At 42.7% G+C, this 13,201-nt stretch overlaps 1 pseudogene; it reads right to left on the bottom strand.

Moving 5' to 3' along the window:
• Window positions 1-202: 202 nt before the first annotated feature.
• On the bottom strand, window positions 203-1,036 carry LOC147454727 (histone H2B.9 pseudogene; annotated as a pseudogene).
• Between the last annotated feature and the right edge of the window lie 12,165 nt (window positions 1,037-13,201).

The following is a 13,201-nucleotide window of genomic DNA, read 5'->3' as shown; positions in this document are numbered from 1 at the left end:
CTTCACAGAACTAAGGAATCTTGATCCCTGAGAATGGATAAAAATAACCCGAGTTGTGAACAGTTCCTCCCATTCAACCTTCAGGCTTAAAAGATGGCACGGTTGCATTATTTAAGCTTAAATGGTAGCAGAAAAAAACTCAGATCTGAAAACAAAAGATGACAACCAAGAATCAAAATCCACACAAATTTAACACAAAATAGAAAGGAACCTCGCAGAGATTAGAACAAGCTAGAAGGTCCATCCAGAGGCAAAGGGACCCAAAAAGTCCCATTAGAAATGGGATTGGTCACACAACCAATCAGCCCAAGCCTTTTAAACTTTGTACAAAATAAGGTAAATTTCAAAGAACAAGGCTAACTGACTGCCCTAATCAGGAACATCGTGACTCCCTCTCATAAGGGCATCACTTGTCCAATCTAAGAGATAGTACTATACCATCAGTTCACAGTACAGAGCATACAATCTGCAACAGAGGGTGGTGCCAACAGACACCTTTGTTTAAAAAGAAACATCACCACAGAAAAGCTAAGCGCTAGTAAATTTGGTGACAGCTTTGGTCCCCTCAGAAACAGCATGCTTAGCAAGCTCACCAGGCAGGATAAGGCGCACAGCAGTTTGAATCTCCCGGCTGGTGATGGTGGGCTTTTTGTTGTAGCGGGCCAGGCGAGCAGCCTCCTGGGCAAGCTTCTCAAAGATGTCGTTAATGAAGGAATTCATGATGCCCATGGCCTTGGACGAGATGCCGGTGTCAGGGTGCACCTGCTTTAGCACCTTGAAGATGTAGATCTTGTAGGTCTCTGTGCTCTTGGCCTTCCTCTTCTTCTTCTTGTCGCCACCCTCCTTGGCAGCCGCAGGCTTCTTCTCGGCGGCAGGCTTCTTGCCTGCGGGCTTCTTACCGGCCTTGACGCTCTTCTGGGCCTTCTGCTCGGCCTCTGCTGCTGCGGGCGCGGGCTCCTTCGACTTTGGCGCCATGCCTTTCAATCCTCCGACTGTTTCCTCACGAATTGTTCTCTGCGAGGAACTTTAAGCAAACCCCTGCGTCTTCTGTGATTATAAATGCGAATGCATCCTTTCATTCCTTCCACCAATTGTTGCTCTTTACCCGGATCGCCACCCTAGCCATTTTCCGCCGTCCAATTTCTCCCGAATCCAACGCTTTTCTTCATTTCCCCTCCAAAACTTTGGCCATACACCCTTCCAAGACATAGCCCAAAGTCTCACGGCCAAAGTGACCTTAAGTCTTCATACCTATTTTGTAGGAACTTGTGTAGATGTCTTTCCCTTTACCGCTATGGTCCAACCCCTGGGATACACGATAAAGGCTAGGGGCGTTAAGCATGACCACTATGGTTCTTGGCTTCTCCAAGGACACCATAGCTCGAGCTTTAGATGTGGACGAATCGACTGTACGCAAGCGTTTAACAAGCCAAAAGGAAGTGGTGATCACAAAAACCCGCCATAAAATCAAGTTGTCGTTTTTGAAGGAGAGGCGACATCATGGGAATGGTGCAGGAGTTGAATTCACCTTCACTACAAAATGCAGCAAGGCGGATTGAATGGTAAAACATGGTGGATGGTTAAGCATGGTGACACGAAACAAGTTGTTGGTGCTCGCGCATGTCAGTCTGAGCGCCGTAAGAGTGACCTTAGAGCCGGTAGTCTCTCACGGACATTCGTTCCATGTTAAAAAGAGTCCTTGATGCATTTTTAGTGGAAATTGATGAATCGACTTGTTTTGTATGTGATAGGACGCAATGGCAGCTCCATTATGGTCATCGAATGCACATCAGATTGTCCGCATTCTACGGGGAAATGGGAGAATCGAAGTAGCTAGCAACGACATTGATCAGCTTATACACACAAACTTGAAAACCCATGCAACATGCCAATGTGGGTGTGTGGGCAAGCCTAGAGTGGGAGAACAAGTGTGTTAAATCCAAGAGCTAGTATTTTCACATATATCAAAAGGTCTATGCGTAGAAAGGGCTGATAAGATGTCAATGAAAATGCCCAAAGAAGAAAAAGATTATAATACTAAACGTGAGAACCCAGCCCAAGCTTAAAGTGCTTATGAGCCAAGCTTGTGGTGGGAACTGGGCCTATCATGAGAGGCTTGAGGTGTCAAAAAGTCAAAGATTCAATCCCTACAAGGAGGGGGCGAGCCCTACATGAGGGGGGATGAGAGAGAACACCCACACACTCACACAAGGCATGCATGGTACAAAGAAAGCAAAGGGACACTTGTCAAGTTCCTCCTCATGGTGTGCCTGAAGCCTATTGGTTGGCCACCCAAGTGGTCCAATAATAATTTAGGAGATTTAATTAATTGATTTAGCATTTATCTAGCCCTCTCTCTCAAAGGGGAAAGGGAGACACTTGTCTCAAGGCTACCCTTGCTGCTTGTAATGCCTCCTGCTTGTGATTGGCTAGGCTTGGAGGGGTCCAATGAGCTACAAGGGGGGGTCGACCCAAGCAAGCTAGGGGGTTTCTTAGGGGGTATACTCACCCACACACACTCACAAACACTCTCATTGTGTGCTATGCAAAGTGCAAGAGCTCCCTCTCCTTCTCCAAGCAAGTAGAGGTTGAGAGCCTACACCAACACTCTTGGATATGGAATGCAAATCCAACCAAGAGCCATGCTTCAATGCTTAAGCTTTCCATCTCCTTCTTCTTCATTACTATGCTATTATGTATGCTAGCAACAAGAGTTATGATAAGTGAGGAACTAATTCTTTCTCCTACGAAATGTTTCTTCTTCCTCTTCCCTACCCTCATTCCTTGCTAGCTCTCTCCACCTTCGAAGGTGTTTGAGGTCTTGGGACTGAGGCTTGGGATAGTTAAAGCTTTCTTCAAGTTTATGTTATGTTTGTGATGCATGAAGCTTTCCATCTTCATTGCATCACCTAGGTCACAAGGAACACAAAGATTGTATTGTAACAAGTCTCTCTTAATGGGAGAAATCATAATACAAATGCCTATTGGAGGGGGGACCGGCTCCACGTAAATCCGGTCCTCAACTGTTGTCATGTTCTCTAAATTATCTCTCTTGCAAAAGTATTGTTCATACCAAGTTAGCTAATTGCTATGATTATGTTGCTATCTTCAACTATGTTCACCCGCTATGCTCACAAAGTCATTTCTCAAAAGTACTTTCATTAATTTCCGCTACTCTCAAGTTAAATAGGCCAATTCCATTACATTGGTATCAGAGCATTTCTCTTTTCTTGCTTAAGCTACTTTTTAGCGGTGTATGATGGAGATGTTTAATGAATTTCTTCATCGGTTCCTCGCCATTTTCATGGATGACTTTACTGTCTATTCAGATGAGGACCAGCACCTTTTATTCTTAGAAATGGTTTTTAAACGCTGTCAAGAGAAGAGGATTTGTTTGAATCCATTCAAATCTGTGTTTCTAGTATGGAAGGGACAACTACTGGGACATGTGGTTTCCCGCAATGGAATAGAGATGGCCAATGACAAAATACAGTGTGTCCAACAAGCTAAAGTACCCAGAACTGCTTCAGAGTTGAGTTCTTTCTTGGGTTATGTGAATTTCTATAGAAGATTTGTACACAAGTTTGCTGCTCAAGCAGTACCACTATATGAGCTTACAAAGAAGACCAGTAAGTTCAACTGGACTGCTGAGTGTGAGGAAAGTTTTCAGAATTTGAAAAAAGCCATTACCAGTAAACCAGTCCTTAGGCAGCCGAATTGGGATATTATTTTTCATGTACATGTAGATGCTTCAAGATTGGCAATGGGGGCAATATTAGCTCAGCCATATGGCAGAACAGACTATCCAGTCTATTTTGTTAGTCGCAGATTCAGTCAGGCTGAACAAGGCTATACGACTACTGAAAGAGAAGCTCTCGGAATGGTTTTTAGCGCTACAAAGTTCAGGCATTACCTGTTGGGAAAATTATTCCATTTTTATGTGGATCATCAAGCTCTTCTGTTTTTTATTAACAAAGTCATTATTCAAGGCAGGCTGATCAGATGGATGATGTTCCTTATGGAATTTGAATTCAGAATTTTCCATAAGCCTGGCCGAAACCACTGTGGAGCTGACTTTCTTTCCAGAAGTACGGAGGGATATTCAGAATCACCTCTGAGAGATGAGCCAGTGGATGCTAAGTTATTTCAGTTAGAAGCAGAAGAATCAGTGGATCCTGAATGGTATGATATTTATCAATTCCTTTCCCAAGGTGCCTTTCCAGAGGATTGGAAACAGAATTAGAAGAAAGCTCTGATTATAAAAAGCCTAAAATTTACCATCATCGGAGGAGTACTTTATCGACTAGGTGTGGATGGTATACTTCGACGATGTGTCCCTATGGAAGGAAGAATGCAAGTGATTTCCGAAGCGCATAATGGTGAGTCTAGTGGACACTTTTCCAACGAAGTAACCTACAAGAAGATTCTGCAAGCAGGTCTGTGGTGGCAAACACTGATTGCTAATGTTAGAAGTTTTTGTAAGACTTGTGACATATGCCAAAGAATGGGCCGACCAACAGCTACATATATGACTCCATTAATGCCAATACAACCATTAGGAGTATTCATGAAATGGGGATTGGATTTTATGGGACCTTTTAAGAAAGTGACTCCCAGGAAGAACAAGTACATTGTGATGGCTACTTGTTATGTTACCAAGTGGGTTGAAGCTAAGGCTCTTCCTGACAACACAGCCAAGTCAACTGCAAGGTTTCTGTTTGAGAATATTGTCTGCCGATATGGATGTCCAGTAGAGATTGTGACTGATCAAGGCACACATTTTATCAATGATACTATGGAAATCCAATTGGATATGCTTTCAGTCAAGCATCGGAAATCTACTCCTTACTATCCTCAATGCAATGGACAGGTTGAAAGTAGCAACAAGACAATAAAGACTATTCTCACTAAGGTGGTGCAAAAGAAACCAGACCAGTGGGATTTGAAGCTTCAGACTGCTCTATGGGCTTATAGGACAACTTATAAGGTAACTACTGGAATGACACCATTCAGAATGGTGTATGGTACTGAAGTTGTGGTTCCTATGGAGTTTGTCATCCCCAGTCTGAGAATGGCTGTGAAGTATGGATTAGACTTCAACCATAATCTTAAGAAAAGGTTGGATGAACTGATGCAGTTAGATGAACTCAAGCAAAGAGCTATATTGGAACAGGAGATTGTTCAACAAAGAAGGAAGCACTGGCATGATCGCCGAATTAAAGTTCGAGAATTCCAGAAAGGAGACTTAGTGCTTCTCTATCAGTCTAGATTGGGTCCAAAGAAGCCGAATTTGAAGATTGCCTGGGCAGGACCTTTTGAGGTCGATTGGGTCTTCTTCAATGGCACAGTCAGATTGAAAGATTTATCTGGACTGATGTTGCCGGGAGTATATAATGGAGCAAAGATCAAACTTTATTATTCAGAGACTAGAGAAACTGGGTTGGAACAAGGTACTAAGGAACTGGAGATTGTTGATCAAGAGATACTAGAATCAGACGTTTTTGGTATTTTCCATGTGCAACCAGTTCCAACTTCAGAACCAGTACTAGAAGAACCAGATCAGGCTGACCTAAGAACCAGTACCAGTATGGTCCAGTCAGAGTGGAAATCAATTCAGAACCAGTATGGACACACTTTCCAATTTTTAAGTGGCCAACGGTCAAGTGGTATGCCAGTGGTAATTATTACAAGGATGGGTCGCAGTCTTGTCCAATGCATGTTTGCCACGATAGCAACGGCGCACACAAGTCTAGGAGCGGCGAGTGGTGGAGCTTTTATGGGGCGAACACGTATAACAGTCAGGAGAGTTAGCATTTTTCCTCATAAATCTCCTGCGCGACGCTTTCCTCCTGTCAACCATTCGCCATCGCCGAGCTCCGAAGTTTCTTCACTACAACCGCAAACTTCGACCTCTGACGAGACAGCTGACTGTCAGACAATCTTACTAGCGACACCAGGGAACGACTTCGACACAAGTAAGTCATCTTCTCCTTTGCCTGTTTCATCGTCATCAACCTCACAATGTATGGGTAGAAGGAAACGCTCAGAAAAGATGCATGAAACTCTTGAAGAAACCCAGGCTATAGTTGCTGAGGCAAAGGCAAGCCTTCCCGTTCTTCCATACAGTAAAATCCAACGATATGTATTTACTGATCACGCAATGACTCTACAACTCTGGGATCTGCGAGTTGTGTTGCAAGCTACAAGGATTGCTTTTAATTCAGATATCATCAAGCAAGTTCTTGACTCCTTTGATGCTGAAACTAGCAGTGCTATGATAAATAGCAGGAAGGTGTCAGTAACACCAGAAGCCATTGCATTTGCATTTTGGATGCCCAATGAGCCCAAACCGTCTGTGGCAACTGCGCAGCAAATCAGTATCGCTCTGAAGGAGGATGAAACGGCTAGAAAGAAGTGCAAGGCAAGTGCTCAAGGAGTCCCAGTAGCAGGACTGGAAGCCTTAGCTGCTTACAGGTTTGTAGCCGAAGCAGTAAGCCTTAGGAACAACCCAACATATGTGTCAGAAAAATTGTTTGCTATGCTGTTGGCCAAGATACTGGATCCACAAGTCCATATCAACCTTTGTCAAATACTCTCGCATAATGTACTCCAACAGACTGCCAAGCTGAAATCTCCAACTGTTTTCAAGGCATGGTATGTATGGCAATTCCTGTATTGGGCTACTACTGCAGATGTTAATGAGTAGGTAAAGCAGGCTTGGAGTGAGCAGCCCATTTATGAACCAAAGAAAATTGAACTGTCCTTAGACGACGAGGAAACAGACAGTCAAACGATTTCCACTGACCTGAAAAGGAAAGCCACTGCAGAAGAAGCTGGTAGTTCAAAGAAGCCAAGAATCACACTGACAAAAAGCAGTGAATTTTTGACGCAAATAGAAAGCCAGGTTAAGGCAGTAAGCACTGAGAAAGCTGAGATGAGTAAAACTGAGCAGCAATCTGCTCAGAAGATTGTGCCTGATTAGCCAGTTGTCAAAAATACAGTTGCTACTGTATCTGGGAAAGATCATGTTAAGCCAGTCACTGTTGAAAAGATACCAGACCAGTGAGGGGACAAAGACAAGAGTCAACTGGACAAAGGGAAAGGTCCAGCGTTCTCAACTTTGTCTGGTGGAGTCCCTGCCATTACTGAAAATCCTCTACAACTGGTAAAACAGGATAAGTTGCAGCGAATGCAAACTCAAAAATTGAGAGGGCATCTTTTGCTCAGCAAAGCTGATTATGCAACTTTACCCTACGCGGCTCCAGTGGCAATATATGAACCTGTTGATTCAGATCCAACCACGGTCAAAGACAGATGTTCAGTGCTGATACAGTCTTCTTGGAATACCATTGTCATTTGTATGGGACAATTGGTGGAGGCTGTTGGATCAGAAGACAAAGTCAAAAAGCTTAAAGCTGACTTGGCAGAAGCACAACATCAGATTGAAACACTCCAGAAAGCCCAAGAAATGCAGAACATACAACACAGGGTACTGGAAGCTCAATCAGAAAGGACTCAGGAGTTGTTGAACAAAAAGTTGGCTAAGGCTGAGTCTAAAATTATGATCATGAAAAGTCAAAGGAATGAAGCACTGAGAGCTACCGAGCGAGCTGAAACAATGCTCAGGATGAAGCGGGTAGAATTCAGAAAGCTGCTATTACACCATATAGCTCTAAAGCATTCGCTGACTGATAGATACATCTACAATAGCTTGTCTGAAATTTTAAACCCCTCAGGCAATGCTGTTTTTGACTTAGAAAATTTAAAGTCCTTGATGGAAAGTATGCAGAGCGATTTGCAGGACAAGGTGGGTGAGTTCAATAATGCTCTGATGAACCAATCTATAATGGATTATATTGAGCAACAGACTTCCCCGGATGAGGATGAAGAAGATCAAGAAGATGAAGCTGATCAGGAGGAGGATGATCAAGAAATTGGGCATACGAAGGACGACGATGATGCCCCACTACCATCTCCACCTCCAGGACCGGGTACTGGCGGGACAGGGCCATATGAAGGAGGCCAGTCACAGCCAGACCAGCCAGATCAGAATGAGGGTCAGCAGGAAGGACAGGATAAAGAGCACCAGTCGGGTAATCAGCAGACTGAAGAGCAGCAGCCCAGTAACACTGGGAATCAGCCAACTGATCAGTCCCATCACAGCAGAGAGGCTAAAGGGAAAATGAAAGTTCAGGATGAGGGACCAGTGAGACTGATCATCAGCATTCACTGCAGCTCATTACTCTGAATAAGCAACTGAGACACCAACAGGCCTCCATCACTAGACAGTATCTGGAGGATGATGCTCTCTGGACTGACTTGGAAAGATTTCAAAGACTATATGTGGGAGCCAGGGAAATGGTAGAACATTGAAAATCAGCTGCTTTCCATGATAAAGAAGCTTGTAGACTACCTGCGCATCCCAGTACAGTCCAATTGTTGGAACGAGTTCCGGAATGGATACTCAATGCTGATGAGAAAGTGGCAAACCCGCACTGGCAAAGGCAGTCTACTGCAGATTGTCGGTCCTTGGCTCTAGAACTGGAACTTCTGCTGGGTAACAAACCAACTTACCGGCATGAAGGATGTTAGGGTACAACTCAAGGAAGTTCTGGTACAAATGCAAGCTGCCAGAGGTGTTGTGGATCAGCGAGTCAAAGCCATCCTTGAGGACAAGACAGCCACTAGTAGAGGACCTCAAACGCGAATGTCAGTAGGAGCACAGGCAAATGCTCTTTGAACTCTATTCCAGCTAGTGAGAATCACTAGAAAGATGATGCAGTAGGAGAACCAGGCTGTTCTCAATTTCCTGGATTTTGTGCCCGATTCTCCAGTTCTCTTGTATGCTGTTCCAACAAGAGAAACTGAGTTGCCAAGATTCTTTCCAGCGCTGTATCCTCAACATCAAGAACCAGTTGATCGACTCACATATTTCAAAATAACTGATGAGCTTCAGGATTGGTATGAGCGATCAACTGTGGAATGGAAGACTTGGCAGACATTGCTCAATGATGCTCTCCAAATCAATGACATTCAGGCAATGAAAGAGGAGCTGCATAGGATTCATCTCTGTATGGGCCAGTGGAAGATTCAGGTCAGAGGATTGACCAGGATTACTAATCAGTTGTTGCTATAGCTTACGATCGAATCTTCCAAACTGCCTGAGAAAGACATTGCAGCAAAGCCGGGTCTAGCACCACAGTACAGAGAGATGGCTGAGATTCTTTTCGAAGCTCGAGTCAAAACAAATCAGTCTCTTCCAGAAGGATGGATCCATACTGCTTCGCATTGTCATAAGCTGGCCAGAACCAGACTGAGTAAGGGCAGGCGTACACTCTATGATCCTGACACCAAAACCTATCATTCTCTCACGCCTTATGAGGTAGAGATGACCACAGACCGACGGGATTCGCTTGAGCAGAAGGCCATTTACCGACTGATTCAGAAGGAGAATGCTGGTGCTGGGACTTCTTAGGCACCATCCCGGTCAAAGAGCAAAGGCAAAAGGAAGATAGTCCAATGGAAGGATACTGGGTAGTTTCATCTCAGAATTCAGTGGTGACTTTTCTTCTCAGCAGGTAGGGAGAGATGACAGCTCCACCTTGGCCTTTTCCGTTGCCTCCCGCAATCCTTGGTCCTTCTTGAACTCCTGCACCCCAACATCAGAACCAGACAATGGATTTTTCAGTTCAACATCAGAATCAGACGATGGATTTTTCAGTCTCACATCAGAATCAGACGGGAATTTTTCAGAAATTTTGGAATCTTGCCAAAATTCAAGAAAGAAGGGAAGGATGTAGACAGCTGGATAATCACCATGTGGGAACGTGTTCTTAGAAGATGAACAGCGAATTACTTAGTAATTACTAGAGTAATTACTACAGTAAACCCGAAGTGCATAAATAGGGCCCATTACATCATTATCGGGTTGGCAATTGTTATCACTTGTATTAGCGCTTTGGGCTACAATTGTAATTGAGCATCAGTGGCAGTGTTGTCGTCTATACTTTCTCTTTGTAATCATATTCGCTGTAATCTTGATCTGTAATCTCAATCATGGTATATACTTCAGTGATACTTACTTCTCGACCAGTCTTCTGAATTATGAATCTGAATCTGAACCTTATTCCAGTCTATAAGTCTGATTCTTATTTCAGTATCCACATTTCAATCTAGTCTCTGAATTCTGTCTAGTGTGTTGTCTGAAATCTTCCCACACTAGTAGCTGAAATCCTTCAACACTGGAATTAGCTGTCTCAAGAGATCAGCTCCAATTCCAGCCCAATTTGGGTCCTAAAGGTCTTAACTGGGTTCTTGTTATTTTAGTTTTATGTTGCTCGTTTGTTGTTAAGGTTTTCATGCATTGTAAAACATGACTTGCAAGTTAGAAACTTGTGTAAGCATACCTTATGCTAAGGTAGTTTTTTGGAAAGATTCCATGTGGTTGCTTGGCATGACTCTTAGCCATTTCTCTCTAGCCCAATTACTACAAGACTTAGATATTTAAGCTTGCTTTTCATAACGTCCTCATGCATACAAGCATTTTGTTATTACTATTTATAAGTAGCTGTGTGCTTTAGGGTTGAACCAATAGCTTGGTGGTTCAAAGCCTTGTCTCAAGTTGGATAAGGTTAGGGCATCGTTGACATAGTATACGTGAAGAATTTGGTTGTGAGGGCAGGTGGATTTGAGCATAACGGGAGTGCATTTGGAAAGATTTCGAAGCAGTGTTTGACAACCAACATTTGCTAACTGTTTCATTGAGATCAAGCTCTATTTTAGTTGAGGAACATAGTGCACATGTTGTAGTGTATATGATGCACCATTGGGCAATGACAATCAAACATCTTTTGCACTTGTTATGTCAAACACCGAATCATTTGTCAAGTGCACACAACCAAAACTCCCACTAGAGAAGATGTTAAACCAATTATGATGCGGTGTGATGGAAACATTGTATCCTCATCTAGCAACCAATGTAGAGAAGTGTCACCTTTTAAAGACATGTAATCATGAGGAACACTAAAGGCAAACGTGACAACATTGTCATTGGTATATGAAGTCATTACTCTAGCATGTGTCAAAATCTTGTGTGTCATGTATAGATCTACGTTGTTTTTTACGTCTAAAACAACGGCGTCTATTGTGCTATATGTGACTATAATACTAACAATGCATATATTGACAACTACGAGATCGTCTTTCGTGACTCGTCTCATTGTAGATTCTAAACTGTCACACATGTTTGCAATCATACATAAATATCAAGAAACCAAACTTTGGGGAGAAAATTGGTAGAATCTCTCATGTAAGCTGATCTAAACCTGAAGTACAATCTCAACCATAGACTATGCTAAATTGACAACAAAGCGGGAGACAACTTATCACTAAACAATCATCAAATTCATGATCAAATGCATCAAAATTGATGCTCACATATGCATAATATCAACTCCACAATTTGCAAACTGCAAGCATACAATTTGGGACAAACAACTTGCTTGAGTGTAAAACACATAATCATATATGCAAGTAGAGAGCAAACCAGCTCAAAACACATTTCATAAGATAAATTGCTTGCAAAAATTTGCAAAAAACTTGTGACTTTCTATTTGTAGCCACACAAGCAAACACAATCTTCACTCTTGTGAGAGTGGATACAAGAACACTAAACTCTGTTTAAGCTCACAAAGTTCGTCAACGTGAGTCAAACTTGACTATCAAATTATAAGAGAGTAAAATTGTAGATACGCATAGAATATTGTGAGAATCTGGGAAAAATCCGATACAACTTCCCTTAAAAACTGAGTGAACTAAAGTGAACTAAAAAACTCCCACCAATATTGCATAACAAATCCACAAATGGTATATATGCACTGCCATAACCCTGGTAAACAAGCTCACTCTTGAAGCAACGGCTCTATGGACTTGTACCTGTTCAAAACATTATAAACCTGTGAACTTGGTACCTGCGAGCTGTGCTTAGCTCAAGCTGTATCTGCACATGCATATATGGCATGAAATTGCACAAAATCGTGCTAACTAGTCTTTGGAATGCCCCACATAATTGTGCATGGTTTGCATTGCATGAAAGCGCAAATTGCGAGCAATGTTATGAGCACGTATAGAGCTAGAAGAGAACAAGAGGAGGTGCTCACAATGTACAAGAACTCGGACTTGATGATAAGCTTAATATTGATTATAAGACTTAATACTTTATTAAGAGAGCTAGATACAAGACTTGGATTACATGACGAGAGTACAAGACAAAGCTTGATTGCAAGGACAAGACTTGAACATAAGACAAGAACTAGAAGGGGGATTTCCTCATAGGTGCCTCACAATTGGTGTTAGCAAAACTGAGGGTCTTGTGGCCCAAGACCCCTATTTATACTAGTGCTTGAGGAGGTTAGGACTTTCTAGGTTCTTCTTGAGGAGGTTAGAATCTTCTAGAACCTTCTTGATCCTTCCAGTTCTTCTAGAACCTTATGGATCCTTCTTCAACTTTCTAGAGCTTTCCAAAAACTTCTAGATTCTTTCGGAATCTTCTCCAAGCTTCTAGAAACTTCTAGATCCTTCTTCGACTTTCTAGAGATTTCTAGAAACTTCTAGATTTTTCCGGAATCTTCTCCATGTTTCTAGAAATTTCTAGAATCTTCTAGATCCTTCTAGATTCTTCTAGAGCCTTCTAGTGATGATGTAGGCGATGACATAGGCGATGATGCAGGCAGCAACTGACTCTCAAGCATCCATGACATTATCCCCTCCTTTAGCGACGAGTTCCACGAGGAGCTGTGGTGTGCCTTGAGTTGGGCTTCTATGGATGTTGTGATGGAACTCTTGGACTTTAAGAGATGCATGTTGTAGATTGTGTGTTGGTTCCTAGGTTCGTTCACTAACATCATAGCCTTTCCAATGCACTAAGTACTGTAACCTGCCACGCGAAACTCGAGAATCTAGGACTTTCTTTACCTCATATTTGTCATGTCCTTGAATCTTCATCGGAGGAGGTGGTTGTAGTGCTCTTCCTGGGATCTTATATGTGTGACAAGGTTCTAGGACTGAGACATGAAAGACTGGATGGATTTTCATGGATGAGGGCAATCAGAGTCGATAGGTGACTAGATTGACTTGATGGATAATTTTAAACGGGCCAAGCCTTTGATAATCAAGCTTTTGACAGGGACGAGATGAACGCAGA

The sequence above is a fragment of the Adiantum capillus-veneris genome, chromosome 7, assembly GCF_014529385.1.
Source record: "Adiantum capillus-veneris isolate H3 chromosome 7, ASM1452938v2, whole genome shotgun sequence".
Lineage (NCBI taxonomy): Eukaryota > Viridiplantae > Streptophyta > Polypodiopsida > Polypodiales > Pteridaceae > Adiantum > Adiantum capillus-veneris.
Note: the sequence above shows the minus strand (reverse complement) of the source record. Positions and strands in the feature narration are given on the sequence as shown.